The sequence below is a fragment of the Hydra vulgaris genome, chromosome 13, assembly GCF_038396675.1.
Source record: "Hydra vulgaris chromosome 13, alternate assembly HydraT2T_AEP".
NCBI lineage: Eukaryota > Metazoa > Cnidaria > Hydrozoa > Anthoathecata > Hydridae > Hydra > Hydra vulgaris.
In genome coordinates this window covers 14971216-14985955 of record NC_088932.1, presented here as the reverse complement: position 1 = coordinate 14985955, position 14740 = coordinate 14971216, and the positions used below count along the sequence as shown (strand labels likewise).

The following is a 14740-nucleotide window of genomic DNA, read 5'->3' as shown; positions in this document are numbered from 1 at the left end:
AACACTTAGATGAATTGCATTTTGACAATGAAGATAACTATGATGATCATAAAATTCATCTTATTATTGGTGCTGGGGATATTGCAAGAATTAAGTTAAAAGGCTTCAGGACTGGAAACAACGGAGAAGCTATTGCAGAAGAAACCGTATTTGGTTGGACAATTATGGGTCCCTGACAAGTTACTTTGGACTGCTTATACTTTACAAAGTCAACCAATGATTGCTACAAAGAACTATACAGCTTGGATGTACTTGGTCTGCTAGACCAAATGAAGGAAATCAAAATGAAGTAATATAAAGTTTAAAGAACAATTAAAACAAGATCCAACTGATTTTTATAACAATGGATTACCATGGAATGAAGAATGTTCAACTCTAGCTTCTTATTCAGAAGGGAGCATCTCCAGGTTACACAATTTACTAAAAATTTTGTAAAGAAACCAAATAATTTTATCAAATACAATGATGTTATTCAAGAACAACTCAAGGATGGAATTATTGAGTATGCACCAATCAAACCAACTGGAAAGAGGATATTCTATATGCCTCATTGAGCGGTGATAAAAGAAGTTTCCAAAACAACTAAGCTAAGGATTGTGTTTGATGCTTTTGCTAAAGAGCATGGAACACCCTTACTCAATGATTGTTTGCATATTGGTCCTCCGTTACAACCTTTACAAATAAGGGTTGATACCAAAGGTCATGATGACTTCCGTTTCTATTGGATATATGACTTAAAAAGTAAAGAAGTTATAACTCTGCGGTTCACTCGAATCCTGTTTGGATGTACACATAGTCCCTTTAAACTTGGGGAGTAATCAAACAACATTTATTGACATATGAAATGCATTACCCACATCAAGAGAATGAAATTCAATTAATCAACAAGATCATATACGTTAATGACATAATCACTGAAGAGATTGATATGGAATATGTTAAAAATTTGAAGCTAACAGCAATGCATTTACTCAAAAAGGGAGAATTCGACCTTCACAAGAGGAATTCAAATTTTCCCGTATTGGAAACAAATGATCCAGGAGAGAACTATAATGAAGTTACCCCGAATGAACACCATTAATGTTATTCAAAAATTCGTGGTTTGTTATGAGACAAGAATGATAATACTTTAAGGCTTCTTTGGAAGAATGGTAGGTTTGGTGAAACGATCGTTACACAAAGCAACTGGAAGACTTCGCCTAACATTCAAACGAGATAAAGAGGTTTTGATAGATATTGAGAATACGTTGAATAACTGATCATTAGGATACATTGAAAACGATATTTATTCTCTAATTTTAACACCAAACGTGATACTACAAGGTAAAGGTATTACTACCCCTTTCAAAAATACAGAAGATGACAATGATCTAGAGTTTAACAACAATACAATGACACAAGCAGTGAAGTATATCACAAAATGCAAGAACTTAGCGTGGAAAACATGGACAAGCGAGTACTTAAGATCACTACAAGAAAATCATCAACATAGAGAATATAATTGAATAGTCATCGCAGTGGGAGAGATTTTTTTATTTCAAGGGGAAGAAAAGAATTGAGGTGAGTGGAAAACTGGTATAGTTACTAAACTTATAGAAGGAGACGTTATAATTCAAGATGCTAAATTAACAACGAGAAATAATCAAATAGTGGAAAGACCGGTTCAGATGCTTTATCTGTTGGAAATTAGCTGTCAAGTTTCTAACGAGACTGAAGAAAACATAAACAACTCTAAAAGGAGCGATATCACATCACAGGTGCAAATAACTACGAAGCTACAAACAGAACAAAAAACAAAACCATATAACAAATCATAAAATCATATATACATATAATGGTCCTTGATACACATTTTGATGATAATTTGTAGATATTTTATCTACAAATTAAGGAGTGTGTCATAAACTTTTGGTATTTAGTACAAATATTTGTAAATTAATTTGTCACGCGATGACATCTTTTTTTAAGGTATTTTGAATGGGTTTTTTTTATACAGCAATTATCTTGGTATTAAGGGAATACTTAAGTAATGTATTTTAGTTACGGATAATTGCCAGTTGTTTATAAATATCGTTGGTTTATATTAAAAATATATTAGGCGTTAAAAATTGATATGCCTTAGTCAGGTGAACCCAACAAACAGAGTATTAAGTTCACAACAATACATAAACTCTGTAAATATTAAGTTTATAATTAAATATATAATGAAAATGTATAATAAAAACACAAAATTATCAAATACATAAATTACTTTGTAAATATATTAAATATTTACAGAGTAAACATTTAATAAATTTACAAATTAATTTACGTATTTGATAACTTAATGTATTTCGGTTACATTCTGTAACTAAAATACATTAAGTTTAATTATAACTTTATTAAATTACGTTAAAATTTTTAAATACGGAGTTTTTAAAGCTAAAATATTTGTTTGAAATTTATAAAAACCATCGGACAAAAAATACAAATTAATACTAAACTATAATTTTAAAATAATAACTAATTGTAACGCTTTAATAAATGATACAAACGAGACTATTTAACTCAAAAAAATGTAATGCTTAATGACAAGAACTAGGCTATGTCTGATATCCGGCGCTTATTTCCAGCCCTGTATATATATCTATATATATTGTTTAAATGACATCGCTAATATATTTTATATTTTGATTGATGAAAAAAATCATGTACCATTATATATTATTTTTATTATTTAACAGTAATATTTCGACTTATATAGTATAAGCCATTATCATAATGGCTTATACTATATAAGCAAAAGTATCACTATTAAATGATAAAAGAAATATAACTGAACATGACATTTTTTATCAATTAAATATATATATATATATATATATATATTTATATATATATATATATATATATATATATATATATATATATATATATATATATATATATATATATATATATATATATATATATATATATATATATATATATATATATATACATACACACACACACAACTATAAATGGGTGATTAGATAAGCATAGTGATATCATGTTTAATATTTTAAAATCTTTTTTTTGTTGTTGTTTTATTAAGAACTTTAACAAGTAGTTTTGAAAAGAATTGTTTTTGTTGTTATTACTTGTTACTGCTGTTGTTGCTTATTACTGTTGTTGTTGCTTGTTATTGTTGTTGTTGCTTGTTGCTGTTGTTGTTTAATGTTACTGTTGTTGTTGCTTGTTACTGTTTTTTATTGCTTGTTGCTGTTGTTGCTGACAATAACTAAATGGTTTAAAGTTGATAAGAAATAATGAATAAATTTAAATATATACTACTTTATTAAATCTTAAACAATGCCTTTTTTCTACTTTACGAAGGCAATAAAAAGTTTTATTAAAAAAATTTTTTTTTTATGTTTTTCTTTAATTTTGCGTTTTTTTAGTTATTGTTGGGTCTTATTTACATTTTATTATTATCAATGCAATCAGCAATATATTTTTTTATTTACAGTGCAATCAGCAATATTATACGTTATTAACAATGCAATCAGCAATATAATACGTTATTAACAATGCAATCAGCAATATAATACGTTATTAACAATGCAATCAGCAATAATTGTTATTAATAATGTAATCAGCAACATATTGTTTAATTAACAATGCAATTAGCAACATATTGTGTAATGAAAAATGCAATCAGCAATATATTTTTTTATTAACAGTGCAATCAGCAATATTTTGCGTTATTAACAATGCAATCAGCAATATTTTGTTATTAATAATGTAATTAGAAATATATTGTTTTATTAACAATGCAATCAGTAATCTATTGTTTTATTACTTCTCTAAATAGTTAACTTTAAATTGTTTTGTAAAAATATATAGAAATCTTGTTTGTTTATAATAAGTTTTTAAAACTTTTTAGTGAAGTTGTGTTAGATAGGTATTTATTCAAAAAATCAAGTAATGCGTTCAAGAACTGGCACAGGTTTGTTAACATAATTTTTGTGTACTTCATATGTACAGGTAGATACCTAATTTGTTCGAAGAAATATCAATTCTAATTTAATAAATATCAAATCTAAATACATATTGATTTTGTGGAAAACAAGATTATCTGTTTCTTGTTTCACAATATATGTATTTTGGGTTCATTTAGTTTTTTTAAAATATTAATTATATAGTATACAATTAAATACTGTATAGTATATAATTATAATAAATAGCAATTAATACTGTATAGTATACACTGCAAAGCTTATAATAAGCATTATATTGAAAATATATTTGTAACAAATCACAAAGAAAATAACTCAGTTTATTTATGGTTAATACACACCAAGTTAGGTTCATTATGTTTAGTACATATCAAGTTATATTCATTATTTTGAATACACATCAAGTTATACACATAGGTTTATCCATATTATTATTTAATAGGTGTTGCATATTTTTTAGTACATATTAACTATTAATTTTTAACTTTTTAAAATTTGTTATCCTCTTGAAGGCTGAGCAGGCACTACTTCTAAGGAGATTCCTTATGTATTTTTTCGTTAAAAATCTTGGAAAGAGAGGTTTCTTTATTGTAAAATAAGCATTGTAGTATTATGGATGAATTGTTTGATCTATATTGAAGTATTTTAACTATGGGTGTAATTAAACCTTTTTCACACACATATGATACTTTTTCACATACAAGTAATCTTACTGCAATATCACTATCACCTAATTGTTAATAATATATGTTTTTATAAAAAATAAATAATTGTCATTAAATATTAGATTAACTGCATTTTTTTATGTTTGTTGTTTTTAATGTTATCAATATAATTTAATATATTATATAAGTATTTTAAATTTAATAATAGTGATAATAGTAACAATAATAGAAATAATAATTTGCCTTTTTTTAATAAAAATAATTTGAAAGTGTTGTTTTTAAAGAAAAAGAAACAAATGTCACTAATTTATAGTACTATTGTATTTTAAGGAGATGGTTTGTAATACAAAATAATAAACTTTATTATACAAGAAGGTCTAAATCTGTAAGTTTATTAAATTTATTTAAAGTTATTTTTTTTATATTGAAAATTAATGATAATAAGTTGCATGAGAAAATAATGTAAAAAGTATAATATGATAAATGTAAATACGGAAGTCCGTAATAGACAAAGAATATAAAAATTAACTAAGAAATAAAAATTTCCAGAAAATTTTTATTGATTTATCTAGTTTAATTTCATTGATTTATTGTCTTACCATTACAGTATACATGTGGAAGTGGTGTAGTGGTAGAGTGCTCGCTTCATAAGCGAGAGAATTCTGAATTCAATCCCCACCACGTTCCTGGTAGTACCGCGCTCAACTTGTTTCTCGGCGCAGCGGCCTTGTTCGTCAAGTTTCGTGTTTCGGAGTTATAGAGTTAAGAGAGGGTTATAACCACAATTAAGTAGTCTCCTCGTCTGTAGTGGCTTTCTGGGCCTTGGGGAGGTGAATTAACAAAAAATAAAACAAAACAAAAAAAACAGAAGTTTTGCAGTCAATGCATTTTTAAAATGTAATCTGAAAAATATTTTTTTAAATTTATCGGAAATTGTAATGAATGTTGTTGTCTCTTTTTAATTGTATTTTGGGGATGTTCTATGTTTACTTTTAACATATGAATAAAATTTTAGAGTTGCTTTGATTTCATTCATTGTTTGTTTTTCCTACATTAATTTTTTTATAGATTTTAGTATCATCCTACTAAATCATTTCATATTCATTTGATCATCTTTTTAAATTTATTTTGCAATGTTCGGATAGAACCAGAAACTACTTTGAACCAATGGTTTCTTTATTATAAAAGTATTAAATAATTCGTCATTTTTTTGAAAGATTTGCCAATTGTAGTAATATTATCTAAATTAAAACTCAACATCAAAAAGTGATAGTCTTAGTTATATATATAAGTTTTAAAATATAACTATTAGCTTACTTGAATGCTTCTCCATTATATTTTATACTTCTCCATTTTATTTTAGTTCTTGCTGATTTGTGTTATCAATTTTTAATCTTTATAAATAATACAATTATTTTATTTTGCCCAATTGTTAATGCATTTGCAAGTCACGCAAATTTTGACAATTGTTGGATAGAATTAAATCCAACATGTTAGTCTAAAAATTTTAATTTCAAATGTTACTTTGTATACAAACTGTTTAATGTAATTGTTATTCAAGTTGTCTATAAAAAAAAACACTCTGTTCACAGTTTTATTTATGTATTGTTTTGAGTGATTGTTTCAGTCAATATTCTTTTTTGCATTACTTATTATATTGTTAATTATAAGGTAGTTTTCAACATAACTGTCAGGTAGTCTATAAATATACCCTATCAAAATATTTTCTGCTCCAATAGTATGTGAACACCAGACCTGTTCAATAAAATCAAATGCATATAGCCCATGATTTAGAAAAAAAGTTTTTAAATTATCTTTGAAATGAATTGCAATGCGACTGCATCTTTATTATACCTGTTTACATTGTAACATTAATAACTATCAACTCTAACATAAAAGAGTAGAGTAATCTAATTTTCACTTAGTTTTATAATATCTGGTCTATCACAAAGATTTTTGCTTTGCAATAAATTCATTTTATTATTTAAAGATGTTAAATTCAAGAATTTAAAACTTTTTTCGTTAATTAGTTACATATAATTAAGACTAAGAACACTATTCTGTTGGAATTCTTGTTATCTTTTAGTTTCATGATAGCTGATTTTATGATAGCTGATTCTTTGATATCTTTTAGTTTCATGATAGGTTAAAAGTTTTGATTTATGTTGTCTTTATTTTTAACTTGAACTAAAATGACACCTGCGTTTACTGTTATGATAAAAATTAATTTAAACTGATATATGATCTGATCTTTATATTGTTACAAAACTTGAATGTATCTGTTCAATGATCAATCAATTATCCATTTAAACAAAAACATATGTATTCAGTGCATAGAGAAAAGAATCCTGGAAAAATAAAGTTAAAAACTGTTTTTTTTAAACAAAATTTATTTTTCAGGTCCTCCTGGAGCATCTTAATAACTTAAATAAAAAACGTAAACTTAAATTAAAAAGCATAAATACAAAACTAAATTTACATCAAAAAAATGACATTTTTCACCTACTTTTAATTTTGAGATCAGTTAGTTAATTCAAATTATTTAATGGATGAAAAAAATCTGATTTTATGATTATTAAGTCAATGTTTTTCAGTAAGTTACTATTAATAATAATTTGACAAAGTAATTTGGCAAAAAACTTTAATTATTTGACTAAAGTTAAGGTAAAAGCTTGTTTAAATTTTCACATCTTGTTTAGTAATATTAAAATAAAAATAAATTTAAGTAGTTAAAAAAGGAAGTTTATGTGTTTTATTTTTAAAACACTCTGATCATGCAACTAAAAATTAACATTTTGGTCTTCTTTTTTTATATATAATAATTATTTGTATTTTTTTAATTAGGAGTGTGTGACAAAAATGGTTGACTTGCGTCTTTCGACTGTAAAAAATGCAGACGATTGTGATCGACGAGTTGTATTTGCGTTGCTTGCCCAACAAAGTAATAAAAAAATTTTTTTCTTTTTTTCTTTTTTCGTTTTATATTCTTTTAAGTTAATTTTTTTTTAAGATGTTGGTATTTGCAAGCAGACAATGAAACATTAAAATCTCGTTGGATAGCAGCCATGCAAGTAACGTTTCTTTTTTTTAATTTTATTTTATAAGTTGAAGCTTTTTGTTGTTGTTGTTGTTGTTGTTTGTTTTTTATTTTAAAAGCTATTCATATAAACTTAATGTTATAGTACATTACTAAAAAAAAATTGTTTAGAAAATTCTACAACTATAAAATTTTAATTCAAATGAGCTAAGTGCACTCCTAGTATTTGCCTCTTTCAAAAAAAAAGACACAAATTCTAGTGACATTTGAGTGTACATAACTGTACTTATTTACTATGGATCACTGTAAAAACCAAGAAGTGATTGGAATTATTCAAACAGTTATCAATTTGTTATCAAAAAAATATAATTCAGTTATCAAAAATTTAGTTCAGTATCAAAAAAATAAACACTTAATCAAACCCTAATCACCACATTTGCTTTTTGAAGGGATGGTTTTAAAAGGATGTAATGAAAAAAAATATAATTTTTTTATGTCAGTGGTTTGTTAGATTTAGGTTAAATTAGGTTATATTTGTGTACATTATTATCAATAATTAGTACACTTCAGTAGATTTTACAAAATTATTTTAGAGTGATATACTAATATAATTAGAACAATTTTGCATGGTTGCAAGGCTTGCCACCATCAGTAACAGGAGTAAAAGAGAAGTAATTGAGTAAGACACGTTAGGAGACAAATGAGATGTATTAATGATGAAAATGTGTATAACAGACACTAAGAAAATTGTATTTCGGCATCGCACATACCAAATATACCAACAGTTTTGCATGATATACATATACTGCTATATCGTATATAGTTCAGCTAATGCATACTAGTTTTGCTTATCTTTATAGCATATAGCTTTTTCAGAAAAAGAAGAAAAAATGAAGAATAATGATAGAAAAGATTGCTGCCCCATCCCAAATTGTCAGTCTTAGTTGATTTATGTACTAAAGCCTCCAGCAGTAGCCTATTATAGTGTGACATCACAGTCCTTATCTAATTATGCATTTAAAGTTGTATGTATATATATAAATATATATATATATATATATATATATATATATATATATATATATATATATGTATATGTATACATGTATATATATATATATACACTCGAAAATTAGAGTGTTTAAGAAATGTGCTGAATAAACAAACATTTACTTAAACTAAAACTAAAAATAAACAAACCATAAACTGATAAGGGAAATAAAAGCTAAAAAAACAATTTAATAAATGATAAAAAGAAAATTAACTGGAAAAAAATATAAGAATATGTAAAAAACAATAGCCAAGTTGTTAAAAAAAATTGTATGCATGATCGTGTAAATATATAAGGCTTGATATATATATATATATATATATATATATATATATATATATATATATATATATATATATATATATATATATATATATATATATATATATATATATATATATATATATATATATAATTAAAAACTAAATAATTACAACACTCGATTTATTTAAAACATTACTCAGAGTTTCACACAAATAGCGATCATCAGATGTTACAAATCTCAAAAAAACAACGACAAAAATAAGCGAAACAAACGCAAGTTTGTTTCGCTTGTTTAGTAAAGGCAATCGGGATGAAATTATATGATATTTTTCCATTAAGCATAAATTGCATGACTTACCACCAGGTTTAAATAATTTAGCCTGGTCTAAAATTGTCCACGAAAGGACAGGATTTAAACCTTTCTTTTTTACACTACACACAAATTTAGAAAGTTCGGTAGAGTTTGGCCCACTTTCATAACGAAAGGAATTATTGTGCTTGTTAAGGCGATCTTTAAAATTTTTTTCTGTAAGCCCAATTTAATATCTACCTTCATCTTGCAGATTTGTCTTAACATTACATAAATAGATGACATTTTTAGTTAAACATTTCTAAACAGCGTCTCCACGATTCTTTGACTCACGCCAAATATTTTACTCAAATTTCAGATAACACAACTAATATTTACCATACTAGAAAATCCTCACTTTTTACAAGAAATAATATGTGGGTTAAAAAATCAGGAGATTTTGATGTGACAATGGGAAGCTTTGATGGAGCCGAGTTGTGTGAACTGGTAGGCCTTTTTATTTTATATACCATCAGCAAAGAATACGGATTAAGCATCAACGGTTTATATAGAGATGACGGGCTTTGCTGTTTCAATGGTATTAGTGGAACATAATCGGAAATAATAAAGAAAAACCTAATCATTCTTTTTAAAGGAAAATTTAAACTAATTATAACAATAAATTCTAATTAAAAAATTGTTAACTTTCTTGACATTTCGCTCAACTTGTCTGACAATTCTTATCAGCCATATAGGAAAGCAGGTGATACCCTATTATATATCAGTGTTAATTCAAACCATCCTCCAAACATTCTTAAAGCTATTCCCTCAATGATATCTAATCGTATAAGAAGTATATCTTGAAGTAATGAAGTTTTTAATGGAGCCGCTACTTTTTACAACAGTGCCCTCAAGTCTAGTGGATTTAAAGAAAACATTACTGCCGTTGCCAATGATTCTATAAAAGTTGCCAAATCACGCGCACTAAATATTATTTGGTTTAACCCTCCGTTTTCAATTAATTTCAAGACAAACGTAGCTAAACTTTTCCTAAATTAAATCGATAAAAATTTCCCAAAATCTCATAAATTCAATAAGCTGTTTAATCAAAACAACCTTTTTAAATAAAATTCCTTAAAACAAAATAAAATTCCTTCGCATTTAAAGGAAATGTTTGATCTTGATATCGCCTTATATAAAGTATGAAAGAAATGGTATCGTGTTTTTTAAATGCTATTCAAGATTTCTTGTTAAAATAATTTTTAGTTATAAGCTTATATTATGTGTTAGTAACATATAAGATATAAATAAAAACATTTATTTAGCTAATTTTTGTGATTCTTTGAGTATAATAAGTATATTTAATAGTTGAGTTACTATAAGTTGCTGTAATAATTTAAACTGGTTGTTTGATTTAGTTTAAAGGTAAATTTACTGTGATGTACTTTATCCATTCAGTAAATCAAACTAAATATAACTTTAAAATAATATTGGTTTCCATGCAGAGATTTAATCTAATTGCTTTATGTTTAATAAAATCTCAGCGCAAGAGAACAAAGATTACACTTCTATTCAAAAAATAATTTTAGCGTGACGTCCTTTAGGGCTCCAAATAAAAAACTTAGACAAAAACATTACTTTTAACAATGGCCAATAAAATGCTAAATTAGAAAAAAAAAAAAAAATTAACAAAAAAAACATCAGACAAAAACAACAACAAACAAATCACGAAAATATTATTTTCAAGAAAAAACTAATTGCAATGTTGTGAAAAGCAATCGCGATATGCGTAATAAGCTTGATTTTTTCTTCTTTATTACTAAAGCACAAATTGTCTTAAATAGATATTTTTATTTTTAAGCACAAATTGTCTTAAAAATGTTTTTGTTTTTTCAAGCACATTCCTTGCAAGAAAACCTTTTTGGCTTACAGAGTCTAACCATTACATAGGTATGATACCAGCAACTGCAAACAAAAACAATGCTGCAAAAAGATGTGTACTGCATTTTAATAAATTAAACAAATCGCGAAAAACATTTGTTGCCTGTGACAAATTCGATGCTGCATTATGTGTTGTTCCATTACTGAGCAACATTATACATTATTGAATAAGGTGTTGTAATGCCTTACTTTGCTGCTTACTTTTGTAACAAATTTGGTTTTTACTCATAATTTAATTAAGTTTTTACTGATAATTTTTGTTTTTTCTGCCCTTTATTTTCAATTTTTTAAATGAATAAAATGTCCACCAAACATAGGTATCATATAAGAAGTTAGAAATATTTTCCTGCAAGTTACAACCATTTTATATTTGACATTATTTGTTTGGAATGTGTGTTAAAATGTTTAGTTTTTGTTTGGAATGTGTGTTAAAATGTTCAGTTTTTGTTTGGAATGTGTATTAAAATGTTCAGTTTTTGTTTGGAATGTGTGTTAAATGTTTCGTTTTTGTTTGAAATGTGTGTTAAAATGTTCAGTTTTTGTTTGGAATGTGTGTTAAAATGTTCAATTTTTGTTTAAAAAATAGTTGTGAGTATAAGAATATTTTTATTTTACTCATAAGAATAAACAATTAAAAAGTTTGTTAAATTTGTTATTGTGATAAATTGAATTTAGATGGCGATTGCGCGTGCACTTAATATAACTCAGTAAATTGTTTTCTATTTTAAATTTTTTTTTTTAATTTTTAAATTATATTTAATTATTTTAATTATATTTATATATCAATATATCTATATATACATATATATATATATATATATGTATATTTATATATATATATATATATATATATATATACATATATATATATATACATATATATATATATATATATACATATATATATATATATATATATATATATATATATATATATATATACATATATATATATATATATATATATATATATATATATATATATATATATATATATATATATATATATATATATATATATATATATGTATGTATATATATATATATATATATATATATATATATATATATATATATATATATATATATATATATATAGATACATATATAATTAAATATATAATTAAATTTTTTTTTTTTAATTTTTAAATTATATTTAATTATTTTATATATATTTATATATCTATATATCTATATATACATATATATATATATATATATATATATATATATATATATATATATATATATATATATATATGTATATATATATATATACATATATATATATATATATATATATATATATATATATATATACATATATATATATATATATATACATATATATATATATATACATATATACATATATATATATATATATATATATATATATATATATATATATATATATATATGTATGTATGTATATATATGTATGTATATATATAGGTATATATATATATTATATATGTATATATATATTATATATGTATATATATATATTATATATATGTATGTATATATATGTATGTATATATATATATGTATGTATATATATATATATATATATATATATATATATATATATATATATATATATATACACACACACGCACAAAAAATTTTAGTTTATTATATAAATAATTATTTTGCATGACTAGTGTGATTTGCAAGTTGATACAGCTTCTAAACTACATCCGCAATAGTATGTATAAAATTTCACTTTTTGTAATTTTTACTCGAAACAGGTCAAATGTAAATTGGCACAACTGTTTTGATATTTTTTTAACAAAACTTTGTTTCAAAATATACTTAAATAAAAAATGTTTATAAAAACTATATTTAGTCAAAAGAAGTTGTAAAAACTACATTTAGTTGAAAATAATTATGAAAACTATATTTAATCAAGCGTGTTGCTGAAGCTAACTTTTGTATTATCTTGACATTTCTTAGGCAACATCTAATTCTGGTTTCTAGTTTGCAAGCATTATTAGCTGCTAGCCGTTTATGTACATTTCTTGTTTTAAAATTGTCTAAAATTTCTCAATAAGATAAACTCTTGAAATATTTGCTGGATTCATGTCTTTTGATACCACAAATTTTGTGCTTATATAAAGTCTTATTATATTTGCTAGATTCATTCATGCCAAAATTACCATTGCTTTGGTATTCCTTAATGAATTGGACCAAACATTGTTTAATATTGATTTGCTCATGTCTTTTTGTGAAAAATTCAGACAATATAGAATGCTCTGCTCATATTATCAAATATAAAATTGATATTTTTATAATCTTTTCATAGTTGTCTATATTTTTGATGAGCCACAAGTAAAGGAGTCCTGTTTGTTTGCTTAATATAGACTTCTTTATATTCCCAGAGTGTTTTTTGTTGCTGTAACTAAACTTTTTCGCTGCATATCTTAGTATACCCAATACTTTGTGTTTGAACATTTTTTGAAATTCAAACTTCTTTGAAGTGTTAATTAGAGTCGTTTGACCACTTCTTTTTGTTTCTTAAATGGTCTTGATTCTCTAGTATCTGTTGTCTTTCTTAATTCTCATTGGATCTGTGTCTATAAACAGTTGATCTAAAGCAACCTTCTGCCCAGTACTAGTTTGCTACAAATGATATGCCTTTTTAATGTTCTCATCACTTAGTTTGTAAAAACATGATTTTTAAATTTTATTTAGTTTTTTTTTTTAATTTTATTATGCAGATTTTTCAAAATCAACAAAAAAATTATTCTCGAGAATTATAAGAGAAGATAAATAAAAAAACTTTTGTAAGTTGTATTTATTGCAAAAAAACAGCATTAATCATACAGTAATTTGTTTTTAAATTTATAAACTAAGTGTTAAAAATTTTGTACTTGTGTCCTTTTTTGAACTGGCAGTTAAATGTAACTATTAAGATGTTGTGTATTTTCTTTAAAACTATGAAATGGTTAAGTTGATTATATTGAGAGAATTTCCTAAGGTAGAAATCTCTTCATCTAGAGTATTAATTATTGTTATTATAAGATAGAAATAGAAACACATTTAAAATAAATCATAACTTAAATATCTAATTTAAAATGTAAATAGTTTTATTTTTTTTTTATTTTTTTTTATTTTGTTTTTTTTCCTTTTATTTTTTAGGTCTTTTGAAATTTTTTTTAATTGCAATTTAGCCTGTTGCAACAAATCAGTCAACCCCCTGGAAATAATTGCTGTGCTGATTGTGGAAGTCTTAGTAAAAAAAAAATTTTGTTTACTTTTATAAAGTACATTGCATATTGCATATACATAAAGTGCTTCATGCTTTTTTAAATTTTTCAGGTTCTTTTTGATTGAAAGTGAATGAAATTTTTGTTAAATTTATATTTTTTGTTTATTATTATTAGTGATGTTCATTTTCCCCTCGGAAATTTTACATTATTCCTAAATAAATTTTTTTACTTTAAAAAAGTTTTCAGTTAGATAAAGCAGTTTATTATAAGTAGAAGAACACACTTAATTCCAAAAAAA

At 24.3% G+C, this 14740-nt stretch overlaps 2 long non-coding RNA genes across 2 annotated transcripts; both read left to right on the top strand.

Moving 5' to 3' along the window:
• The first annotated feature begins 3904 nt into the window (after positions 1 to 3904).
• LOC136090159 (uncharacterized) lies at positions 3905 to 7551 on the top strand. The gene is made up of 3 exons (XR_010643212.1): positions 3905 to 3970; positions 4976 to 5030; positions 7490 to 7551. It is a non-coding gene; the product is annotated as an uncharacterized LOC136090159 (long non-coding RNA).
• A 23-nt stretch (positions 7552 to 7574) lies between these two features.
• LOC136090158 (uncharacterized) lies at positions 7575 to 11926 on the top strand. The gene is made up of 3 exons (XR_010643211.1): positions 7575 to 7586; positions 7656 to 7716; positions 11903 to 11926. It is a non-coding gene; the product is annotated as an uncharacterized LOC136090158 (long non-coding RNA).
• The last annotated feature ends 2814 nt before the right edge of the window (positions 11927 to 14740 follow it).